Raw genomic sequence first — 10,280 nt, 5'->3', positions numbered from 1 at the left:
GAGTATTATTAAGCTAGAAATGAGGGGTAGATGGCAGAAGCAGTGGGAAGAAGAAAGGAGGGGAAGGTGGTTGTATAAAATTCAAAGGGTGGTGGGAGTGAGGAGAGCCACAAGAAGGAGTAGGCGAGAGGAGGTGGTGGTGTCAAGACTGAGATTTGGACATACGGGTTTGAATTCTACACTATTCTTGATAGGGAAACATAATTCAGGGAAATGTGATTATTGTGGAAAGGAGGAAACTTTGGAGCATGTTATTTTACAGTGTCGGAAGTATAAGGTAGAGAGGAGCCAGAAGTCTACATAAAGCCATTTTTGTACTCTGGAGATTGTATTTTTGTTTTTCCGACCTGTTCTTGCCTTGGTGACGTTGTGAACATAACTGAACGGGACTTGGTGAGTTCAGAAATTGTATTTTATTTCATACGAGAAATGTTTTGTTGTATTATATTGTTCATTTCATGCAAATGGAAAGTCAAGGTAGCAGATTTATGTTGTTTTATGTTAAAACGAGTGGATTTAAACTGTGGATTGGTGCTTAGCTGACATGCAGGCTGTAGTTCAAAGGCCTTTGACGTTGTTTTTAGCGCGCCATATTGGCGTCATCTTTACAGTTCTACCTAAAAAATCAGTCAGACAACTACAACTTATTCAGACCTCTGCTGCTAGAGTCCTCACTAAGACCAAAAAAGTGGACCACATCAGTCCAGCTCTGAGGTCTTTACACTGGCTGCCTGTCCGTCCAACACGTTCTCACTCCCAACTCGTTAAATGTGTGACGCATGGTCAGGCTCCCTCTGCTTCACTTATCGACGCGCAGGGTACCCCCCTCGCGTCGAGAATTGACGTGCAGGGTCCTCCTATTGAATACTATAGCGCTCCCTAAACGTTGTTTATTGACGACAAGAGATTGCCGCGGAAGAGCCTGTTGTCCGTATATTTATATACTGTATTTCCGAAATCACATTGTAGTGACGTGTACTGAACACAATATATTATATAATGTAAACAACTACCTGAGAAACATCAGATACAGCAGATAAATTAATTATAGGCCATTACTTTTGTATCGTTTATCGTTTATCGCAGCCACAGATTAATAGTAAATATCTCGATTAGCTTCAATGCATCTCTAATAAATATGTGCAAGTTTCAGTGCTTCGTTTAAACTGTATGATACGTATACTGACCCAGGGTCAGTGTAAAATACAATCCTAGCTGTGTGAACAAAGCCTGGCTCCTTTAATCCTGCATGACAAACCTCAGAATGCAGGTTATTATTACTCTTTCCTGCTGGCACACCTGTCACACCTGAGAGTCAGCTAGAAACTTACAGTGACGTGGACATCATGCAAAGACTGCCAGACTCTGTAATACTGTAAATGATCAGTGACTCAGGTTAACACTAAACTTTAAACAGTCCCTCTGTGTCTCTGTGTGTGCTGAACATTTAGGATTGAGTCAGGCTGCATTGACTGTGGTACTTTTCTGTGTTAAAAGCAAGTTGAAGACGGCTCAGAAACATTTGAAGATTAAAATTTAGCATTATGGCTGCTGGTGGTGTGTAAAGCTTCTACTCAGCTGTATTTTTGTTACTAATTTATGTTTGTTGTTGTTTAACACAGATTTCAGAAGAGCAAAGATGAGCACTGTTGCTTAATCCTTAATAGTTTAAGTGGATTGGAAATAAAAAATTCCAGATTTTTCTTCCACAGAAGTTTCATTCGTCAGTGTGAAGAGGGAGCTGCAGTGAGGACACAGCCTGGTCACTGAGGTCAGAGGTCAGAATCTGAAACAGCTCAGGTTTATATTCTAGGGGTATATAAAAAAATCGAAATGTATTTATAAAGAAACCTTTAAATAATATTTTAATTAATAGTCATAATTATGATTATTATTAGAAATATCAAACATTTAAGTGGATTTTCTGTTACACGTATTGTCTTAGCCCTGTGATAACTGGCAGCCTGTCTTTGTCCTGTATCAGCTGGGATAGGCTTCATCCTCCCGCGACCTTGAATTGGATACATGAATTGTATTGAATTGTATTCCAATTATGTAATCTGATCATTTATAAACTCAAGGTATCCAATCAAAATGTAAGTAATAATGTTAAAAATGGGAAAGCAGAAATAAGTGTGACATGAATGTAAATGTGTTAGCTGACATAGAGGACAGCTACATGTAGTCTGAAAAACCTTTGTTGTCAAATTTGCAGGTCTATCACGAGACATTCTTACATAGAAGAGACTGTTAAAGTCTCTAACTCAGTGAAGCATTATTGGTCCCGTCTGTTTGGATAAATATAGTAAGTTGATGTTTGTCCATTTATTGACACATTTTCTTAAGTGCTTATCCAGTTCAGGATCACAGTGGAGCTGCAGCTGAATGTGTTCAGTAAAGAAACCTTACAAAAGTTAACAATATACCTGCATCTCTGTACGTTGTTGTCCACAGGATGAGAAAATCAAACTGGAAGACTGTGGAACATGTTAATAAATGTTTGTGTTTATCCCTGTCTTTCACAGGAAGCGCTGAAAGGTTTCCCTAATAGTTCCTGGTGAATCAAAGCAGAACCATAAAGGTTGCTGGACTGCATCGTGGCCTTACTCCTGAGCAGTCATCCTGTTAAAGGAGGAACCAGTTAGAAGCTGTTTTCAAAGTAGCTGAGCAGATTTCACCTCAAGTAAGCGATTAACTGTTTGTTTGTTTGTTCTGCCACTTAAAGAGCATTTAAGGACGTCTTTTGAGTGTCCAGTTGAATTAATTCTACTGGCTCTCATGGTCATTTGTGATTATGGACATATTTTTCATGTTCATCCAGCTATTTAGTAAATTCTATCTATTTAGTAATATCTGTCAGCTATAAAATATAATATAAATATAAAAATATCTAAATATCTCCTGCCCTTTATATTTTAATGATGTAAGACCAGGCGTCTGTTATCGTGTTACATTAGCATTAATGGATTGGATTTATATAGGGCTGTTCAAGGCACCCAAAGTGCTTGATATGTGAGCATTCCTCACATATGAATGAGATGCTGTACAGTACAATCCTACAGACACAGCAGAGGGATAACAGCGGCTATTCAACATCGTTGCACAACACATTCGAGCTGCATGATGCAGACAAAGTGACTAAATCATCTTTTTGTGGTTTATTGTCTTCAAACCAGCAGACAAAGCCGATGGCAGAAGATGTTTGGAGAAGAATTTCAGGCTGTGGACTGAAAAGGTATTTTTTTCTTGTTATCAAAAGACATTTGGAGTGACGGCTTCTACAACTGTGCTGAAGTAAAGCTTACAGCCTAAGAAGTCACAGTGTTGATATTCAGCACAAAGAGAAAAGCTCACTAGTTTGAATTTATTTACAATCATAGTTTTATAAATTCTGACTGTAAACAGCTTTACAGCTTTGATATTGTTTGACACTCGATGTCAGGTGATGGTATTTAATTTAAAGGTTTCTTTGTCCCAATGAGCCATTTACACTGACCAGTTCAGTTTAACTGTAACACATTCATTATTTAGATCCAACATTTCTAAGAGAAATAACTGAATGTAAAAAATGGCAGCCCTCAGGCCAGGTTTAATTGATAGAGATGTCTGCATGCATTATGAAATTTATGTATCCCAGATAATTGTTATTCATCTAGTCCTGGCAGACCCACCCCTTCCTCCCAAGTAAACTGCAACCCAAAAGAACTAGTGGGGCTATTTACACACTCACAACCAGTGTGGGGTAAAAAGAGCCATCAAAAACCTGTCAGCCTGCACAGCTAAGATGTGCTAAAAGCCATAACAGTTAGAAGCTCTGCTTATGGAGAAACCCTTGGAGAACCTTTCTAAGCCTAACAGGGGACAGGTACTCCTGCCCAAATAACATGATATAACCCCACATACAGCCCAGCCAGAAAGTGAACCAAGTCATTTAGTTAAAGACAGCATGGGAGCAAATGCATGTAACCAGCCTGCACCAAGCTGACATTTCTTCCTCCTGAATTAAATGGATGGATGGATGAAAGTTAAATGACTACAAACCTAAAGCCGCTAGTTCCCACACTGGAGTTCCCTGACACTGTGTTTTAACTATATTTAGCTTGTATCAACAGTTGTAACAGGCTAAGCTACCTGAGAGACTGCATTGAACGATTGTTTCTATCTGAATGGTTTCAGCTCAGATGTTCTGCTTTTTCCTTTCAGTAGATCAAAGCAGCTCGTGCTCTGTCTGCTTCCATTCTGATGGCAAGAAGAAGAAGAATGCTTCAGCGAAGTGGCGTTCATGGTCTCAGTGGACAGTCATGGTCACACACTGCATGTGGTTTTAAAAGCAACATTGTTCACCACAACAATGGAGATGTGTAATATTAGTGCAGCTACAGTTTGTTCTTGAACATCAGTTCTGTTTTCTACTTTGACCACTTAGACCAAAAAAGTGTTGTTTTCAGATTCTTTCTTTTTAAATCTATAAAGCACCTGTAAATGTACCTGCACATAAATGTTAGTGTTTCCTTTATGATCTTTTAATGCTTACACTACACTGTACACGTCTACATTAGAGACATTTCTGTTACCTATGTATGAGACTGGGCTGCTTGACTACGATTTGGAAATGGGTGCAAAATCACACAGATCGTGCTATTGTTTGTTTTTTAATATGATGGACTGAACACAGGAGGTATCTGACTAAGCAAAGATTAATCTGAGCCCATTTCTACCAGTCTCTACTGTTTCAACTGTAACTGTCAGGATATATATTTATTCCAGCTCTCATAGGGCAAAGGAATGACTCAGACTTGTCAAATGTTCTTTGATTTGATACACAATATGAAGTTCACAATTTTCTTACAATTAAAACTATAATGACAAACATGAACAGCTGTGCTTATTTCTGAGACATGATTTTTTTTGAACGTGTTCATATTTAGACATTTGTATGCTGAAACTGTAATGGTGAACCTGAGGTGATGGTCAGCAGAAGGCAAATATATATAAATATAAAACAATATTGAAGTAATGTCTTTACCCTCTGCAGCGTGTGGACGCTGTGCACGCAATCACCTTATTCACTGTAGTAAACGTGCACCGCTAGCTCACGTGACTGACTGTCTCCATGGTTACATCGTATATTATTAGCTATGTAAACAGCTTCCAAAGATGCCGCCATAGCTCTCTGGAGCTGTAACACTTTCACGCTTTGCAAATCATTTCACGTTTTTGATAGTTATGAAGACAGAATATGTTTTTAAAGACATGCTAGGCGGTTGCTATGGTGGTTGCTGTGGACTAGGGTGGACCGCGCGTCCGATTCCTGTTACTAGCTGTCCGCCGTAGGAAGGCTGCGTTCCATTTAGAAGTAGCGACAGTCTGCCGTAACTCGAACTCAAACCCCGTTTTGTTCTTTAATTAAAGGGCTTTTATAGCCGTTCATGACACGCACGCACACACACATAAAACACTTTGCCTCACCATGAGAATGCAACTTTACTAAAACCTTTAAAGTATCTGAGATAGGATAGAAAAATGAAGCAACCAGAGATTTAATGGTGAAGACTCTGGGTTCTGTAGTTCACGTTTTTACAGTCCTGAATGACTCACTGCACATCCATATAATTTATTGAAGAGGAGTTTAGAATGCACTTTACATTTAGACTGTTGCTGTTTAATTTTTACATTGTTACTGTGTTATGTCATGAATAAGGTTCACCTGCTGGGGTTTGATGGATCAGCTGGACAATACAGTCAAAGACAGACTTCATCCATCATACGCAAGAATCCTAGTTGGATTTTGTTTTCACTCATATTTTAGAACCAAATATTGAAAACAATTCTGACAGACTGGATACCTGGTCAGGGTGTACATTACCTTTCACTCAAGCATCCCAGGACAGAGCCCTGCCCCACCATGAGCCTGGGTGGATACGTGGTTATAAAATGACTGATACTGAATTTGAGTATTTCATGAATTATAATACAAATTCCTAGGCGTTTGTTCCAGCAAGAGTAATATTGATTACATATGTCTGAATTCCTAACCCTAACCCTAGCTCAACAGACCACAATGCCCTGGACTGTCACTATTATTACATGCTGTGAACATAAGTAGCTTTGATCACAGTTTATGTTGTAAAAGAGAAGGAATATTGAAAAAGATCAACATTGTGATGTTATTTCTTCCAAACTGACCAGAAACATGCTTGTCAGACTCTCACAGCACAGGATCAGACTCACTGTGCATGACGGCTCAGGCCAATAATGTTTGTTAGATTGTCAGTTGTTTAGTGCTTCTGTACAGTTATGGTCACCATCTCTATTTCAGTATAATTAATATGCAGAAAACACTAAAAGTTGATTGTCTTCCAATATTCTAGCATAATTAAAAACTTTTGACTTTGTAAGTACATATTGTTACAGTCCTAATGCCAGTATGATTCTTCATAACGCCTGCTTTGAAATACTGAACTTTAAAATTGACCTGATGAAAGATAATTTACAGTGGGAGTCTGTCAGGATAATTCTGACTATAAGATCACTGTATTGATCTGAATCCTTCTGCAATGTGCTGTGAATGAATGCTGATGCAACTCACTGTGGGAAAGCTGTTAATAAATGAATCTGTGACACATGCAACACATTCACAGAGGAAGAGGACACAAAGGGAGGACACGCAGAGGCTGTGTTAAAGTCAGAAATCCAAACCTTTAGTCAAAAACAGGCGGTGGTTACAAACAGGAAGACAAGCAGTCCATTAAACAGTCTACAGGGTCAAACATTCAGAGAATTCAAACAGCAGTAAAAATAACTGGACACTGAAAACTTAAAGCAATGTGAGACGAAACAAAAGGAAGCAGCGCAGTATATTCACTGAATTATCATCAATTACAAAAGAGAAAAGCAACGATTTCTATGGTTTGTTTTCTTAATTGCAGTTAAGAGTGTGGCTGGTAAAGATGGAAACATACAGAATGTAAACTGTGTGAGTTTGGTGAACTTTGTTAGTAACAAATGAGGTAAAAAAACCAAAACAGACAAAACACAGAAAGAGGCTCTCAGTATTCATTAATAATTAGAAAGCATCTAAACATTCTGGTCGTGGATTTTTACAGTCTTAGTTCCGCTCGCTGTCATCATTATAATCATCATGATCAATGGAGAGGTCCTGAGGTGGGCAGGGCTGTCTCTGGTGATGTCACCATGAAGGAACAGCATCTGGCACGTGTTGCTGAAACATCCCAGTACACTGGTGTAGTTTCCTCTCCAGCTGGTTGACATTTGACACTTCAACATTAAGGGGAAGAAGAAGAAACAGTGTTAGGTCAGGTGACCACATGGTTTCTAAAATAACTGACAGGAAGTAACCAGGCCGTTAGAAATGGATGGCATGTGTTTAGAGTTACTGTAGTTAGGTAACTCTACTTACCAAAAGCAGAAGCACACAGATGGCAGATCAGATGCTGAATATTGCAGGAACATGCTCATGTGTGGTGGTCATTCAGTGCTGCTCCGGCAGGTTAGACAGTCCAAGACTGATATCCTGCCCATCTGAGAGTTTGAAAACACACATGTAAAGATTTATTTTGTGTTACAGTCAAAGTTGGATGTTCGTTTTTGTCCTTTAAAAATGTTTGTGTATTTGAAAGCACTAACATTTAAGGATGACTCGATTCGTCTCTCTCTAAGAGTGTCTTCTTTAAAGGGGAGACAAGTGTATCCACTGATCCACGTCACTTTACCTGGATGATGACTCCTCTCTCCCTCACTCAGAAACACTCCTAATATAACCAAGCAAATAAATAATATTGAAGGTTTACTTACATCATTACAAAAACATCAAAAACTTCTCCCTTTGATTCCATTTCTCCATTCCTGCTGAACATCAGGCAACAAATATCCCAGTGAATCACAGTAAAATGTAAAGCACATATTTTCTCTGCTTCGTCTAACCTCTGCAGAGCCTCTGTCAAGAAAAACATATCTGTAAGCATAAAACAAATATACATTTCATAACACTGCACTGGACAAACCTCAGTCAGTTGATTTCCTCTGTGCAGTGCAGACGAGCATCAGTCAGCAAGTCAAGGTGGTGAGAAGGACTCGTGCCCTTTGTGACTCTGCTAGTTCTTCTGAGGAAACACCACCGTCTCTCCACACCATCACCATCTGTGAGCACAAACGGCCGCTCTGCTCTGCCAGCATGTAGGAAATCAGATATCACACACACAAGGGTGAAGAAACATTAGAGCTCAACTTTGGATACATTAGATCTAAATAGATCAAAGTAGCTCTTAGTTTCAGCAATCAGTGAACAGACAGACAATGATACCAAACTGATTCTGTATGAATACAATATAGTATTGTCAATACAGGTGTGAAATTAATGTATTAAAAGTAATATATATATATATATTTGATAAATTAGTTTGCTAAATTAGAATATATTTTTCTTTTTCTTTCATTTAACAATTGCATCTGAATGAATTAAATATTGAACAAAAATATATTGTCACATTCTTCATTCTCAAATACAAATTTCACAAAGTAAACTTTTGATTAACATAAAAATATGAATTACAAAAATAATTGTATATTATTAAAATATTATGCAACCATGACCAAAGTCAGAATCATCATTACAGTATTGTGGACTTACTGCTTGATAAACTTCAGGGGAGATCATGATGACAGAAAACTGTAAACAACACTCTGAAGTCTGAAGCTTCTTTTCTTGTTTCTGTGACCTCAGCACGCTGACAGACCTGAAGTTGCTACAGATTTTAAAAAATGATAATTACAGGGAAGAAACTTCTCTTTTCATCCGTTTAATCAAACATTTGATGCCTCAGCTGTCTCAGTCCTAAAGCATTCTGCAACTACAACTAACCTGAGGAGGCTTGGATTTGGCTGCAGGTGCCCCTGTACATCCTTCTCAGCAGCACACATGTGGGTACCATTTAATCACACTTCTTCCTGAGCTTTGCTTCATCACAAGACTAAAGGTGGCATCCCGTGTCACAGTCTTATCATCATCCAACTGGAGAAGAAACATTTACGTGCCTCCTGGTTTTGTTTTCTGATCCTGCAAAAAGACTGAGGACAACAAAGCCCAGAGAATACAAGATACACAACATCCAACATTCAGACTCAACAGCCTCCATAAATGAAGAGCACCAGGTTGGTCCAGTTATACTAGATATAAGCATACTTCACATTACTGTGTATCAATAATAAGCAAGAGACAAACTTTGAAGATGCAGAGCATGATGTCCCATCATCAGTCTGTAAAGAAATATCCACCAGGCTTCTTTGTTGGCAGAGGTGAAGATTCTCCCATCAGGGATCAGTAGCATGTATTAACCTGTGATATAAGCAGCAGTCACTGAAATATTACTGTTTCAGATATGAAATCTGCCACATAAAGCCAGGGTGGGAGGGATCTCTGCAAACTGACTTACCTCTGCAAGTGTGAGGCTGTTCCTCCAGCCTCAACAAAAATCTGACTCTCCCGTCACAAACAAAAAACTCCAGCAGGGAGATAGAAAACGCTGCCTGGGTCTTGCTGGATGTTGCTGGATGTTGCTGGTCAGTGTCCCACATTAGCAGAGTGCTTCTTGGTCCCACTGACCGATGTGGACAGTGACTGTGGAGAACTGTTCTGGCAAACGGAAAAGAGAATTAAAATGACAAAAAGCCAAACAGGATTTCCACAAAGACTCTTGGAATCAGCAATCAGAAAATCATTGGTTCATATTACAATTAAATATGACCAGGCTCCTTAAATGTAAGCAGTTAAGATCTGATTTCATTTACATCCTTCACACAGCACATTTCTCCAGGCTGTCAGGTAAACATAGAATTAATCTCAGGTAACATGACTCATAGTAGAGATTCAGTAGGAAAGATTGCCAGCTCTAATATTATTACCACACAATCCAAGGACACACCAACAGCTCAGATTTCTAGAAGTATTTAAACAAATGTCAGTCTATCCATTCATTTTCTTCTGAATATTCAATTCAGGTTCACAGTGGGAGGGTGGGGGGTGTTGTGGAATTTTGTAAATAAAATCTGCTGTGATCAAGCTATTTATTACTGCGGCAGGGAGAGCCAACACACATCAAACATCTAAGTTCACAGTCATGTCAGCTCTGCCACAGAAGTGGTGCTCACACTCCTCTTTGCATTCCAAGGAAGAGGGAGGAAGTTACAAACTGATCATACCACACTTCACGCGTCTCGCTATGAAACCTAACAGATCAATGGTTATTCTGTTTTGTGCCCTT

At 39.0% G+C, this 10,280-nt stretch overlaps 1 long non-coding RNA gene across 2 annotated transcripts; it reads right to left on the bottom strand.

The window, feature by feature from the left end:
- Positions 1-6,818: 6,818 nt before the first annotated feature.
- On the bottom strand, positions 6,819-9,057 carry LOC120436800. Of its 2 annotated transcripts, none has more exons than XR_005610604.1 (6): positions 8,882-9,057; positions 8,651-8,765; positions 8,025-8,186; positions 7,648-7,772; positions 7,421-7,542; positions 6,819-7,278 (listed from the first exon to the last, which is right to left on the bottom strand). It is a non-coding gene; the product is annotated as an uncharacterized LOC120436800 (long non-coding RNA). The 2 variants fall into 2 exon arrangements; XR_005610605.1 differs by having other exon boundaries at positions 7,734-7,772; positions 8,882-9,056.
- Positions 9,058-10,280: the final 1,223 nt, after the last annotated feature.

Source organism: Oreochromis aureus, unplaced genomic scaffold (assembly GCF_013358895.1).
Source record: "Oreochromis aureus strain Israel breed Guangdong unplaced genomic scaffold, ZZ_aureus HiC_scaffold_23, whole genome shotgun sequence".
In the NCBI taxonomy this organism is placed as follows: Eukaryota; Metazoa; Chordata; class Actinopteri; order Cichliformes; family Cichlidae; genus Oreochromis; species Oreochromis aureus.
The sequence above is the reverse complement of the archived record's forward strand: the minus strand, read 5'-3'. Positions and strand labels throughout refer to the sequence as shown.